Below are 13392 nucleotides of genomic sequence, written 5' to 3'. Positions count from 1 at the left end.
GCGTGTGTTTTGCGAGGCCTGCAAGCTTGTCTTCTATATTCCTCCAATGGCAAGACAAGATTAAATCATGTAATAGCAACAGTTACGTCACGTCCGCCCAACACTTGGTGTTGATAGTAACATAGCATAGTGATTTTGTCATTTTTCCTGGTGCTGTGGTGGTGTGAAGACGTGTTTTCTGTGAGAAAAGTGTTTTGCCTGTCTCAAGAATCTATAGAGTTAGCTCCAGGAAGTTAGAGAAGCAAACGCTGCACAACAAGCTCTGTTGGATTATTCTAGACAATCAACTTATTTAATTCTTCCTGAAAATATGAATCAGCAAACAGAACAAGAAGATGATCATGGACTTCATACTGGGCTCAGTCAAGACTTTGAGGTGATTGATTTACCGAATGTTGACACTGAAAAACTAGAGAGTTTAAAAAAACACATTGAGTACCATACAAAACTTCTTGAATTTTACAAACAACTTGATTCAATTTTCCAAGAGAGAGGACATAAGGCTGCAGAAGAGTTTGAATTGAAAGCAAATCTCCCCAAAAAGCCAATACCTGTTACCTTCCAAAACAAACGGGGAAAGAAATCAAAAGTCTTGACTTCACTTAGAGGGTCGGAGCTCCTAGAGGGTCTAAAAAATCATCTGTACTATGATGGTTCAACAAGCGAATCTTTGTTGTTTAGTACAAGCCGAACAACAGATATTGAGGAACTCAAACAAAAGCTTCTTGTTTGTGAAAAACAATACAAAAGTAAAGCAACAGATACCCTAAAAATTGTGGTTGTTTATGGACAATATTTAGAAGTGCTGAGGAATAGACATTTTGGAAGATTCAAGGGTGTTTGTTTAGAAGTGTTACGTATAACACCTAGATGGGCGAGAGATCTCATTAACATAAGCATTCTTCTCAAGACATATCCCAAATTCCAACAACTAAATCTTCCAATAAAAACAATGTTGTCTCTTCGCAAGCACATCCATCAAGCCTTGGAAAACAATGAAGAGGAAGCAGCTTTTTGGATTGGTAAGTGTTATTTCTCTCTATTGCATACATTTGTTTACTGGTAACCAACGAGGGGATCTGCAGTTCCCCTCCTTAGTAACGATGAGCATAATGGTTTATTTTTAGTATAGCTCTATTAAATATGTATTTGTTTACCTGTAACTAAGTAGAGGAACTGCATTTCCCCTCCTTAGCAACGATGAGCTGGATTGGTCAGTGTTATTTCTCTCTATAGCATACATTTGTTTACCTGTAACTAAGTAGAGGAACTGCATTTCCCCTCCTTAGCTACAAGTTTTCATTCTTTTTGTTTATGTTTTCAGAATAACCGGTGGATCCGGCTGGGAAAACGTGCGTGCTTCACTGCTCTACTTCGCTTCAAAGGTTGCCTTCGGGCGGCCGCCGAGTGTTAACTTATTCAATTGACTTGGGTATTTGATTCAAGCTTTTGATAAGTGTACTTGGTGGCTGCTTTGAAACTCAACAAAGCATACTCCCCTTTCACAAACACTTCCCTAACGCAAGCAACGACGTCCTCTACCCCACTGCAGTCAAAACAAAGCTGTCATAGCGGGTTTTCCCGATTGACAAAAATTCTTATTACACACTCAGACTATTTGAAGCCGCGTTTGTTCTCCAGTGGCCAATTGCATAAGAATATTCTGGTGATGAATAAACGCGCTTTGTGTCATTAGCATCTAAAGATTTCTTGTTTACAATAGTTGTGTTGATCTGATGAAGCGCGGAACTGATCTTAGGGTTGTCATGGTGAAACACTCGCTTCTGAAACAGTGCTTCCTTGTAGTTATCATGCGATATGCTCGACTTTACAACCTGTTTGCTTACACCCTTTGCTTTTTTAACCACCCCTTTCTCACTTGCAACACTGTACATCTTTGCACGCAATCCAACATACTCCTTAATTATCTTCCCATTCATTTCATCTTTCATCTTTCCAATAACCTTCTTGTTAACATTTGAGTGCAATGGTGATTCTTTAGGGTAGTCGCAAGTGTCATAAAAAGAATCTTTTCCTTTTACTGCAGGACTTTCAGCTTCTAGATCTTTGTAAATGTCATCCGCTGGAATGTCAAGTAAGAATGAATCTGTGTCTGTGTAAAGTACTCTCGATTTGGGATATCTTGGTTTCAAATAATCATACAAAAACTCAAGCATCAACAGTTTTGACAACTCTAGCACAGTAAAGCCTATGAATACTGGTTTGTCAAGCTTGACTACAAGTTTTTTCATTAAGATACCATACAGCTGTTCATGAAAGTATTTAAAGTCTTGATACTGTGGTTTGGATGTCAGCTTGATGGCCTCATTTTCTCTTGTAACAAGTCTAACATCCTTTCTCTTGTGTGGGTTTTCCATTGTCTTACCAAAGCAACTGTTGTTCATCAGTTTAAAAAAGTCTTTCTCTGATGCATCAGCGGCTTTGGTTCTCAGTTCTGTGTTTTTCATGATGTAAGGTTTCATAAACTGTTCTTGATCAAATAAAATTATACGATGAACAGCCTTCAAAATTAATCCATGTCTAATGTAAAACTGTAACAGTCTGTAGTGACACACATACTTCTTTTTGTGAAACAGATTGGGCACCAGCTTTGGAGGTTCTCTTGGGTTTACTTTTAACCTCTCAGCCGCTAAAGGATAATCATTATGTAGATCATGAAGTGATAGTGGATAGTCTAAGTCAACTTCTAGTATCCATCCCTTTCGACTGTCTGGGCCTGCTTTTAATATTGTCAGCACAACACATTGTGAAAATGGTCCTGAATAGATCTTAAAGTTCCGAAGTGGAAGCGTCTGACACATTGCCCAACCATACAAATTGTTTGCATCTAGATACATGATGTAATTAGAAGGTTTCATAGGATCAAAGTCGTCCAAGTATTTGTTGTTGGCTTTGCAGTAATTGTGTGAAGCCATACTGATTCCTCCACGTAGTCCATTTTCAATCATCTGAAGTGTAGGTAGATCTGATAGCAAGTCAATCTTTACTCCTGTAAATCTAAGAAATGCATCCCAGCTCATGCCTGGTGCAGATATGTAATGTGAAGGATCTAGATTGTAGTGCTTCATACATGTTCTTCTGTAATTCTCAAATATATCTGCAAGTAAACAAACATCAGCCAACAAATATTGATCATGATAATCACCCATTGTATTACATCCTAATTTATTCCATGCAGTCTTAGCGTGTTCATAGTCTTCGTCACTTATACCTTTACCCTTCAGCCGTGAGAAGTAAGCATCCTTTGGTGGTAACTCATCTTCATCAAACCTCTCCCACGAATCCATGTATTCATATGGATAGACTCCCTTTCTAACTAAGTCACTGTCAAAGTACTTACATGTGATTGGGAAAGCAGTTAGTGATGAAGATAAAGACTCAAGTGTTCCCATCAGATGTTGAGCAGAATCGTAGAAGTATAAACTATTCAGAGTAAAGGCCATGTACTTTTCTGAAGACTGCGCAATGCATCTTGCTTTGTATTCATCAGTTACTGCCTGCATGATCAGATGTGAATCATAACCGCGCAAGTTATGGAAGAAGATTGGAAGCTTCCAAGTCTTAGGATCAAACTTTAATTGTAGATTACATTTGCTGTGTGCTGCTCCTCGGAACTGCCCACTTACATGATCATGATCTCTTACTATTGGATTGTCTGTGTTTGGTGTTAGACTTTGTTCGCATATCCAACACTGTGTGGTAGAGTTAAACTGTTCTTGGTCTTCAGGTTTCATAACAATGTCTGAAAGATTCAGTTGTTTGGAGCAGTCATTTCGCACTTGGTTCATTTGCTGTAAGAAGTTCTTTGCTGCATTAGGTCCTCTGTACAATTGCGGTTTAGAATGTTTACCATCTGAACTAACAACAATAAATGCATATGAACAGACTTGATGATTACTTAGAGTTACTGTTTTAGGTAGGTCTTTTGGTAAAGGTCCTTCATATGGCACAATGATAGATTCAAAGTCAGCATAAACAACATAAGGATTTTTCTGTAGTTTGCATACATTCTTAAAATACACTTTGCTGTCTGGCGGTGGTGTTGTTAACTTCACAACCGCATCATCAACGCTCTTACAATGTTGCTTGTGTATAAGTGCTGCATGAATTGATGGAATACGCAAGAGACATCGCCTACAAAAGTCTTGTTTACTATTGTGATTGCTTGTGCTCGCCATCAGTCTACTCATTGTACGAATCAAAGTGTAATGATATTTTACACCATCAGTCATTAGTAACATGTCAACATGGTTAGTATCACAATCACCAATCGTTGGTGAGTTCTTTGATATTCTGACTGGTTTCAGTTCATCTTCCTCATCCCACGTGTAAACATTTACGGTGATGGGTTTGTTTTGCTGTTCAAATTTGTCAATGCTTGTAATGCTGACAGGAAATTCAATACCAGTAAAGTTTAGTTTATTTCTGTATGCATGATAATTAGACACTCTTTCTGCATTTTTCTTTACACTGTACAGTCTTGCCAGAACACACCACATAAAACATTTGTCATCATCATTCTTTATGTTCAGCACAGCACGTTTTTTGACAAGAGCAGGAGGTAAAGGTATGTAACTTCTACCTCTGATGGGGGCAAATTTACTTAGCTTCAATTCTATTTTTATAATTTCACCTTCTGACCATCCGGATCCTTTCATCTTTGCATCCTCTGCAGCTTGCTCAAACCGTTTCATCATTTCATCTGCCCAGTTTCCATTCAATTCTGCCATAGAATTAAGTGCTAGTTGTCTGGTTGAAACATGAACTTCTAGCACCTCATCACTGACTGTTTTGTATTTTATTAAACTGACTATCTGCACTTTTACTGGAGGTTCAATCAACAAATTGTTTGGAATTTGTTCAATGGCGTCTTGCACACTGGACTGCACATTTTGAGGATCCGTTACTTGTAATTCAACGGTGTCAAATACTGTCGATAAAGATTCTAATACAGAGTCTTCCATCGCTGTGAGTTTGATTTTATAACTCAAAATAAAAATATAAATTAAAAAAATGAAGTTGCTTCCATTTTTGTTAACACTATAAAATCTGAAATAAAAAATCATTTAACATTTGTACCACGTGGAACTAATTGTAATTCCTCTTTTACAAAGGCTCTTTGCGGTGCTGGTTCTCTCAAGTAATATATAGGTGGATTTGTCTCTACTACTCTCTTGATTTCATGAATGTCAATACTCCAGATTGGATCCGTTGCACGCTTCCTGCTGTCACCCTCAGCTTCACCGGGTGCATATAAATATCTGACTTTCTGATTGAAAGGTAGTAATGCCACTGGTGTTGTTGACTTTGGAGCAACAGGTATTGTTTTCTGTTTGATTGCATCAACTGGTCTTAACCCTGTAGCTTTAAATACCTCCAGATTCATTGCTCTAAGTACTGATGGTAATCTTTTGACCCATTCAGTGTTGCGCAATTTACTTTCTGTGTCCAAAAATTCCTGATGGTACTGATATGAAAACAGTTTTTCTGCCAACTGTTTGTTAAAGCTCTCAACAATAGCCTGTGACCTGTGGTTTCCTGGAATACCTCTCTTCACTGTAACATGATGTTTTAACAGAAGCTGGTTGACAGCTCCTTTAAACTCCTTACCATCATCGCACTGAATCATTCTGGGATACTTTAGTGGTCCACGTCTGTAAATTTCTTGCAGGGCAACAGCTGTAGCTATAGCACTTTTCTCTGTCAACGGTTCAGCATCTTTGTATCTTGTTGCAACATCAACTACAGTCAGTGCATACTTATATTTCTTCCTTCTGACTGTGTCATGCGGTAAATACAGCAGGTCTATTTGATGAGTGTCATTCGGTTTAATGTTAACAAAGTGTGGTCGTGTAATTTTTCTTGGTGCAGGTAAATAGATCTGCCAAACTGCCTGCTTTGACAACCATTTCTTTGCTATATCTTGAGAAACACCTGCTGCGTCACTGAGCTTTTCAATAGCAGTTCTTCCTTTCCAGTATCCTTTTGGGGAATAATATATTTTAGATAACAAAGCATCACTCATGGTTTTTTAAATGACAGAATATTAAGATTTGACAGCACGCGCAATAAAGTAAACAACAGCCATACCAATAACAATGAAAACAATCTCTCCCACCTTCTGCTCTTCTGAAGGCTGATAAAAGTCACCCAGTTTTGGAGGAGCACTTGTCTTCATTTTCTTTCCAGTTACAAGATAGTATTCTTGAATGGCTGCATCAACATTGGCAAAGGTTTTGTTTGCATGTCCTTGCTGCCTGAGTTTATCATTCATAAAGTCTAACTGCGCAATTCGTTTCTTCTCGTATTCATCCTGTGCTTTCGCCAGTTGTTCCATGGCTTTGTTGTGCCTTTCCCTCTCTTCACCATTTTGCAGTTTAGAAAACAAATAGTTGCTGCCAGAAAATGCAAGCGCATTTACAATCGCACCTCCCACCATCATAACCAAGCTAGCCATTTTATTGTCTTACATGTTTATATTTTCTGGAATAATTCCTTGCTTCACCAAAAAGTCTTTTGTTGCAAAGGAAGCTGTCACAACACCAATTAGTTTAGCACCGTCTTCGAAGTCTAACTTTCCCAAGTCGGCTGGTTTCATTCTGAGGAGACTTTTACCCAGCATTGTGTAACCTACACTCAAGCCTCCAATCACTGCAGCGTGATAAACTAGATTAACTATTGTCTTTTCAGAACTCATTTTTATGTTATCAAAATTAAAATATTAAAATTATTCCATATGAAATGAATCCACTGCAGGTACTACTGTGGGCTTTGTTATTGTTTGTACTGCTTTGTTTGTTGGTTTTGGTGTTTCTGATTTTGGTGTTTCTGATTTTGGTCTTTCTGACACTTTATATTTGCCTTGCCAAAGTTTGTAAAGCAAGTATCCACCTCCTCCAACAACAGCTGCTACAGCTACTTTTCTGTATGATAGAAATGAAGATTTTAATTCTTGATCAGTTTGTGTGACCTTAGTCACTTCAGGAATGTTTGGTGTCTGCTCAACTTCAGACATAATGTTCTGCTTTGCCTTTTGATTTAACTTTTTTTGTCTGTTCCATTCGGCTAGTTTTTTTCCTGCTTCTACTCTACCAGGTTTCTTTGTCACTGTGTTCACTTCTGGTATTTTCGTCTGCTCCACTGTCTGCTTCAACTGATCTGTCATCTTTTTTATTCTGAAAATTAATGTGTTTGAAAGTAATTAATCCAGCAACAAATGGTACTAATAAAGCACCAAATCGATAATACAGGCCACAGGCAAGAGATTCGAGGGACTTGGAAACAACAGGGTCATGAGTTAGATCATGTGTTAAGTCTTCCTCCGAGTCGAGAGGTGTAAAATGTCCAAAAATCTTTGTGTACAAACCTATAACAGTCTGTCCAATACTTCTAACCATCTTAGAACCAAGCACTGATTCATACCGTCCATGATACTTTTCTATATCTTCTGAGGAAAGATGTTGTACTTCTTCCACAGTTAACTGCTGCCCAAGGTAGTGTTTTGTTTTTCCACAAACAGCAAGTGAATACAATCTTTCTTTTTTATCAGGTATAGTCCTACTGTCACAGATTTCAATATCTGTAGCAGTCTGCATCAGCAATTCATCACAGTTCATTTTATTTTGATGCAGAATAAAATTAAAATCTAGTAATTAAACTTGAGTAAGAACTTAGGTAGGAACTTAACAAGAACTTAGGTAGGAACTTGAGTAAGAACTTGAGTAAGATCTTAGGTAGGAACTTAACAAGAACTTGTGTAAGAACTTGGGTAAGAACTTAGTAAGAACTTGACAAGAACTTGACAAGAACTTGAGTAAGAACTTGGTAAGAACTTAGCAAGGATTTCTACAAACATACATACTGAACTGGTTGATCAGTTTTTAAAACCAGTTTCGAGTGCTTAGAAGATTTCAGATTATTCTTTATTCTTTCTCTCTCCTGTTTGTTTTCAATGACATCATTTTCTCGAAGGCACTCTTCAAAACTGTCACGGTCCTTTGAATAGAACAATGTTATTGTTTTGAGTTGCTCTCTAAAGTCTTTCAGAACTGCATTGTATTTTTGTGTTAATATCCAAACTGATATTAATGCATGTCGTCCACTGAATGCAAGCTTTGCTAGTGCACTTTTCTTTCTAACAATGTCACGTTCTGCTGCACAGTCATCAATAATAAACAGTGTTGGCGTGTTCTGAAAAAGATCGAAATAATGCTCCAAGCAAACATTTAGACGATCAGATGGATTTACAATAAATATATTTTGATCAGACCATATGAATTTTCTCTCCTTGTATGTTCTGTTATGCTTTATGGTTGGACAGAATATGACTATGTGTTCAAAGTGATTTATGTAAACAGTCTGTAATAAATCCAAAACATATCTTGTTTTGCCGCAACCTGTTGCCCCACAAATCAAAGAACAGTGTGGATCTTTTGGAAGAAAATCTAGATACTTCATTTTAACACGTTCAATAAACAATATCCTGTAATCTGCTTTCAGAGATGTTTAACTGCGCATCTGACACAACAAACACGTAGATCTTAACTGATTTACTACTACTCCCTACTTCCTTTTCAATTTGTATTGTGATTCCTTCTGATCCGTTTTCAATTCGCCTTCCACTTCCATGCAGTTTGTTGTCGTCAGTTGTTCTGAGATCCAGCCATAACGCATATTTATTTGTCAAGAAATCTTCTACGCCAACACCGTGTAAATGTAGATCTTTAGCCACAAGATCAGATGTTGGGTCTTTCAATCTTCCTCCAGTAAAGTACTTTCTTGCTTCATCATAGTGTTGGTATGGCAGCATGCCAGATGCAAATATTTGGTTTGGCTGCCCTTCAATTGTGCAATATACTCTATTGATTAGTGGATTGTAAAACTTTTCTATTTGCCTTTCATATGAATCTTTTGGTTCCTCAAACAACATAAGTATTCCCTTCATTGACCTAGCTGGTGTATTCAAGTTAATGTTCCAGATTGGATCAGCCTGGCTTTTTGAAAGTGTACTGTGATTCAACACTCTTTCATAATAGATAGGCAGCTTAGAACTGTACTGATTTTCTATAAGTCTAGCCAGTTCAGGATGGTTTACAACATCAAACTCCAAAGAAATTCCAGACACCTTATACTTTGCTTCCGGGTCTTGTGAAAGCATAACACGATCATAACTATTGAAAGTCAGGTCGTATGACAGCCTGTCACGCAATGCTCCTTGATAGAAGGGAGGATGTGAATTTATGAGTTCAAAGTCAAGTGGAATACAAAATTTGTTTCCAAAAGCAACATTGACAGCGTTATCTTTTTTGTTGTCAGCTTTATCTCCTGCTCCTATTCTAACTTTTATCCCATTGTCTGACTGAATCCCTTGAAACACTCTGTTTTTCTTTTCATTGTCAGTTAACCAATTATCTGCATAAACTAAAAATACATCTGCATTATTCAATGACATCACTTCCCGCCCTTCCAGTTTGACAGTAATCTTCCTCACAATTGCTCTTCCTACATTATAAGCCAAAGTCCTATTTTCATCTGAGCCAGATTCTAATTCTAATTTGAATGATAGTCTTACAGTGCCTGGTACAATAACATCGTTCTTACCTAGATTAGGAAACCTAACAGTAAGTATTTCATTCTGATCAATAGTAGAAGGATTATTTGTAACTATAACTGTTTGCCTTATTCCTTTTACCCCGAGAGGTTCTTTCAGCCTTCTGTAAGGATCAAGAACAGAACCGAACGATTGTGCCATCTTTTTTTATTTTCAAAATAAAAAATAAGTTACAAATGGCAGAAGGTGGATTTGAAGATTTATTTGAGCCAGCGGACGACATGAGCGAAGCAATCCCTTTGGTTCCCTATCATCATTCACTGCATTATGAGGTGGCACGACATGAACTTCTGGAAGGTAAAGTTAGAGATTTCTACAAAAGTTTAGGAGAAGAACCTGATGTTTTAGATCCAAACCAGTTCAAAATGGAAGCAAATCATTTATATACAACTAGCGATAAAGGAGAAAAAGTCCAACTTACATATAAATCTAATCCTGCTAAGTTTCTATCAAAAGTTTCACTAAAACAAAAACTTACTGCTAATCGACTTAGGCAATTAGATATTGTGCCTAGCACACGGTCATCATCTTCCCATGTTGTTTCCTTACTTCAACAAGCAGAACTAGGACTACCAACTGCTACTCAAATAGAATCTGTTCCATTGCAAGATCTTAATAAACTTGCAGATGAGGCTGATCAACTTATACAAGAGATAGAGACTTCTTTTTCTGAGGAAACTTCACTGAAGACTCCACATGAACTATTACCTATGAGAGAAATAGAAGCCCTTAATCAATCACTACAAACCATCAGAGGTGAAATAGCAAATAATCTGTCAAAACTAGGTCAGCTGGATGAAGATATAAACAAAGAGAAACAAAAACTTGCTGATGCTGATGATTTGAACCTAGAACAAGAAGTAAAAAACAGAATTTCTAAGCGTTTAAAAGATTTGCAGGAGGAGAAAGCCATAAGGTTAGAAGTTCTAAGTAACAATAGAGAACAACTGAGAACACAGGTCAGCAGAATAAAAAATACAATTCAAAGAATCCTTTACGAAGACACAACTCTTGCTGAAAGAATTAGAACGCTTTTCAGAGAGCAGGGAATCACAATAGCTAGTATACTAACTGCGTTAGGATTTGCAATAAGCACATTAGTGTTAACACTCACAGGTGGCACTGTCACACCTCCACCTCCACCTCCACCTTCATCTCCATCTGATCCGGGATGGGTAAAGAAACAACTCAAACACATTGCAGAACTATTAAAGAAACTAGCAGCAAAAGCTTTGGATGCACTTCCAGGAATCATTGGTTCAATTGTTAGCTGGCTGTTATCTTTTGCAGGTAAAGTTGTTGGTTTCATGGCTGAACATCTCTGGACTCTAATAGTTTTAATTGCAGGTGTTCTGCTAACGAGAATAAAGCAAAAGTAAGCCTACACCCACTCCACCAATTACTAGAGCAGTCTTCTGCGATTCATGATCATCACTAATACTAACAGCTTGATCATCCCTAGTGACAGAATGATCTTCACCTGCAGCCCGATCTTCACTTGTCACGCTTTGTTTCTGTTCATTGTGATATGGCTGTAGCATCGTTCTGATTTCTGAATTCAGTTCTTCACCCTTTCCAAGCGGCTGGGTGTCACTAGCAATAATGATTTCATTGTTATAATTTGTTATTGTTCCAATCTGCAGCTGGAGATCAGAAGGTAACATGTAAAGGCCGTTACCAACAGCAAAGTCAACTTTTGATCTTGCATAACGGAGAGAGTCTTGATACCTTTTGATGCTGGAAGGCAGATCAACTGCAGAGTTTATGACATCTTCTAAATTTGATAACAACTGTTTCTGTGCACCAAACCCTGTGCTTGTTCTCATTATGTTTGATCGTGTCTGTGCCTGCGAGCCTAGCAAGCACCACGCATATGTTCGGATAGATTCATTGATCCTTTCAACACCTGATCCAGTGAAACCTTTGCCGGTGTCTAATATAAAAGTAGTCCATGCATTGTGGTGCTCTTGTTCTATTGATCCTAACTGTACCTGCACATTTGAAGAAAAAGATGTATGACCTGGCCAGTAATCAAAATTATACCTCCTGTGGACACCCCATAAATATAGTGTTCCCATGCCATGGTTTTTGTCTTGCTTTTGCCTAAAGTCGGTCTTAAAATCTATATTGAATTCATTGCAGAGACGCTCATACACTTTCATGTTTATCCTATTGTTGAATGGGTTCCAGCTCTTTTCATGCGGCATTGGTGCCTGAAGTTCAGACAAGATTCTCCTGCACTGATAGTAAATGTGAAATGTGTACACACACTTTGTCAGTAAGTTTGAATTATTCATGTGGTCTGCATAGGACACTCCACATCCTGTGGTTGCACAGAATATTGCAAAGTTTAACTGATTCTGATAGAACTGAATTGGGTGAGAGTTCCACATCTTTGGAACACTATCATTTTTGATTGGGGGATTTAGGTAAGAATGGAATGGGTCAGGCACTTTAACGCGAATGGATTGTGTTTCTGTTACAGCAAAGTCCAACTCATGGAAAGAAATAGTCTTTGGATTGTAATATGGTCCAGTTTTGTATTTAACGTCTTTGTTGAATTTATACTGAATCATTTTTGTTGTTGAATAAAAAATGTTTATCACACTAACAAATGTGAAGACTAGTGTGCCAGTTAAACTTGCAAACCCTATCAACAATCAAAATGGAGGAATGAAAGTTGCACTGCATGAAATTATGTACAAGGTTACTTGGTATAATATCAGTAAAAAAAAGGCTAACAACTGGGTTAGAATTAATGGTAAAACACATTCTGTAGAAGATGGTTACTATGACTTCTGCACTTTAGAGAAAGAATTGTTTGCTCCAGTAGGTATTACAGCGAGTTTAAATCATGCAAGTCTCATTGCTACTCTTACTATGCCCAAAACTAGAGAAGTAAACGTTGAGTTTCCAACCAAACTCCTTGATATGCTTGGAATTACAAAAATATACAAGGGAACACGTCCCATTGACATGGATGTTAACAGTGTACTGTTTGTTCACATGAGAGAGCTTAACACATCCTATAATCTGTTTAATGATCAGCGTTCTGATCTGCTTAGGATTCTTCCACCGAGTGATGCCTCTTTTTGTAAAATGCACGTGCCAACATTTAAGACACTTCAGTTCAAGGACTTGGAGGAAGGGTGTCATGAATTCCTACACATTGATCTGAAAAATCAAAGTGGACAACCAGTTGATTGTTTGTTTAACATTACATTGGAAATAGTTCCATAAAATATCGAGTATTAAAATGTCGAGTGGACCTACAATAATTTATCCTGTTGCATGTTCAACTATAGAGTTGAAAGATTTAGCAGATGCTATCGACTTTGAGAGCAATGCTGAAGTTGGTGCAGTGTATGCATTCGAGTTTACAGACACCGGTTATTACAAGAGAAAGGAAATCGACGATGAAAAGAAACCAAGATTTCTCAAACTAGGTCAAATCCGTGATGTTAATGTACCTGATCCAATTGTCGATGACACATTCTACATGTGGAAACATCAGAATAAAAAATGGGTACTTAGTCCTGTTATGAAAAAGATTGACTGGGAAATGAAGTTTGAATTTGTGAGTCCATACACTCTTGTTGGAAAAGACGACACATTCCGTAAGTCAATCAATGCTAAACCACTAATTGTTAGCCTTGTTCCTGCGTTTAACAGCAGGGGAGAAGTTGCAGTTAAACCTTTCCATAAGAACAACTATCTCATTCACAGAAAACAAAGTGTTGAAAAGGACGCTGACACCATTG

This window comes from Littorina saxatilis, linkage group LG2 (genome assembly GCF_037325665.1).
Source record: "Littorina saxatilis isolate snail1 linkage group LG2, US_GU_Lsax_2.0, whole genome shotgun sequence".
NCBI classification, from domain to species: domain Eukaryota; kingdom Metazoa; phylum Mollusca; class Gastropoda; order Littorinimorpha; family Littorinidae; genus Littorina; species Littorina saxatilis.
The sequence above is the reverse complement of the archived record's forward strand: the minus strand, read 5'-3'. Positions refer to the sequence as shown.